Here is a 2,953-nt window from a genome sequence, read left to right as displayed (position 1 = left end):
TAGAAGTAATTGTCCCTTTGCTATCACCACTAGATAAGAAACAATAAAATCTGAGTCAGTTAAAACTTTTGTCTAGAATCAATTACTAGCCTGATAGACTCGGCTATGTCAAGATGGACTTATGTAGTCTTCCTCACATTTGGATTTTTATGTATTCTCTATCCCACTTGGATTTGAAATGTTGCCATATTTATAATATGTCTTTTCTACAGTAATTTTTCTGCATTTTTCGTGCAGCTGAAGATTGCTCTTCATATTGCATTTAAGGTAATGCTCGCATTACTTAAATAAATTGAAGTAGCATGAAACGTGCGTACTGCAATAACCTTTGAAATCCGTGTTGCTTATTTTCATATATATATATATTTGTATGAATGTATGTATATAATATACTATTCCGTGGAATTAAGATCATCAAAAAGAGTATTCCATCTGGAGTAAGATAAACATTGTTTAATAAAGACACTATATATTTTTATGAGCTACTAATGGTTTTATACGATAAAAACAACTCAGGCAGCATTCTATAATTCGTCTAGTGCCTTTGCACAATCCTCAGGCTGAGCCGACAAAGCATAATAAGCAAAAACAGGACGATAGAATAAGAGAAGATATGATGAAAGGTGAGAAAGTAGATCTAAATGCGCAAGGTTGAAAACACCAGAAAACAAAAGAAAACGAAAAGTAGGAGTGAATTAGAGTTAAGCTCCCTCCGACAAAAAAATCGTAATAAGACTGAATGGAGAGGGGCCTAGACTCTGCGGTAGAGCTGCTCAATCCGGAGAGGGTAGTATTATCCAATTCGACAATAGGAACTTATCCATATGTTTACATTCACTGAAAAATTCAGATCTGGAATTCAGCAGTGCTGTGGAGTTGTTACGTCTCAAAAAGCGTGACGTTAGACTTCAAACCCTATACGTAGCTCACTTCGATATTATAGATTTTATTTCTTTGTATCGAGATTGCTGATTGATAAGGCGGTCAAGTTTGATAAATCTTATGTTTGTATAGGCTCTGTAGACCTAGACTTTATCGTGCATGCAAGAAAAACACTCTGTTTAGTAAGGCTCAGCATGGGTAAAAAAGTTCGATACCGCTGAATTGTTTGACGTATCGATGGAACCATACTTCAGTGCTGACATCTGTGATCTTGTATTAAGCACATTCAGGTCCAAGTGCCCATCCCACGACATTAGTCTATACCGCGACGATGGATTGGGTATTTCCTGTGGCTGTGATGGTCACACCCTAGATAAATATCACCTCCATTTTTAGTCAATTGGACCTTAAAATCACAGTTGCTATTAATCCGTCAAAAGTCGATCCTTTAGATGTTTCTCTAGATCTAAACACTTCCTCTTATAAACCTTACCATATGCCCAACGGGAAAATTTCCAATATACATAGTTTGGTCACCTCCACCCCATCACCCATAGTGTCTAAAATATTAAACACCTAACATTAACAACAGAATATCTAACCTCTCTTCCTCTAAAGAATGTTTTGAGAAAGCAGCCCCTAGTACGATAATGCCCTAGCTAATAGTGGTTTTAAGATGAATTCATTTACAACCCTTCTAGGAATAACATAAATACACCTAGGAGAATAATTTGGTTCGTCCTCAATATTTCCCTTAATGTTAAAACCAAAATAAGTAAGATTCCTGTCTCCCTTAGATAAACATTTTCCCGTAAATCATCGGTAGAGAAAAATATTCAACAGGCGCTCGGTCAAATTATCATATAGCTGCTCTGCCAATATCAAGAGCATCATTACAAGCAAACACCACCAAGAGCCTACTCCCAGTTGTAACAATCGAGATCCAGAAACTTCTCCACTCAACCAGTGATGAGTCACTCTTGACGCAGAAGTTAAAGCAACACTAAATGATAACATAGCCGAAAAGAAGTGTTGCATCAGGTTATGTGAAGGCGACTTCAAATATAGTTATGCTAACCATATGTTTTTCTTCTGGCACAGAAACAAAAGGAAAGCCACTAAGTTGGCTAGCTACGAATGGAGTTTAAAGTCTAACACCACGCTACATACAACTAAATGGAAAATAACTGAAAAGTCCACACTATATGTCAACGGATCAGAAACATTTAAGCTATGCGTAGATGAAAGATCACAGATCTTTTTCAGGTCATAGAACTCTACTGCATTGATGAATTTCCAGCGGAATTAAACAAGTGAATAAGTTCCTGTTGTCGATTTGGAAAATACTACCCTCTCTAAACTCTAATTCTCCTTAGGTTTTCATTTTCCTTTTCCCTTTCTTTTTGTTTTCCGATGTTTTCAACCTTCCACCTTTTACATCTGCTTTCTTCTCACCTTTCATCGTATTTTCTCACCTTCCGTCGTGTTTTAGCATGTTATACCATCTGATCATAGTATGAGGATTGCCTGAAGGCACCAGACGTATTATAAAATGCTGCTGAGTCGTTTTCCTCACAGAAAACTATGAGTAATCCATGAAAGTATATAGGACGTTTATTAAATTATATTTTATTTTCATTTTCTTTTACTTGTTTCAGTTATTTGACTGCAGCCATACTGGAGCACCACATTAAAGAGTTTTAGCCGAAGAAACCGACCACAGGACTTATTCTTTGTAGGCCTAGTACTACTTTTATCGGTCTTTGGCCAAACCCTTATGTTACGAGGACATAAACACACCAGCATCTGTTGTCAAGCGATGGCGTGTGGGACAAACATAGACGCACATACACACACAGACGCAAATACATGCATGCATATATATATATATATATATATATATATATCAAACAATAAGCAACACGGATTTCAAAAGTGATTGCAGTACGCACGTTTCATGCTACTTCAATTTATTTAAGTAATGTGAGCATTACCTTAAATGCAATATGAAGAGCAATCTTCAGCTGCACGAAAAAATGTAGAAAAAAGACATATTACAAATGTGGCAACA

Source organism: Octopus bimaculoides, chromosome 7 (genome assembly GCF_001194135.2).
Source record: "Octopus bimaculoides isolate UCB-OBI-ISO-001 chromosome 7, ASM119413v2, whole genome shotgun sequence".
In the NCBI taxonomy this organism is placed as follows: Eukaryota; Metazoa; Mollusca; class Cephalopoda; order Octopoda; family Octopodidae; genus Octopus; species Octopus bimaculoides.
This window is presented reverse-complemented; position numbering follows the sequence as displayed.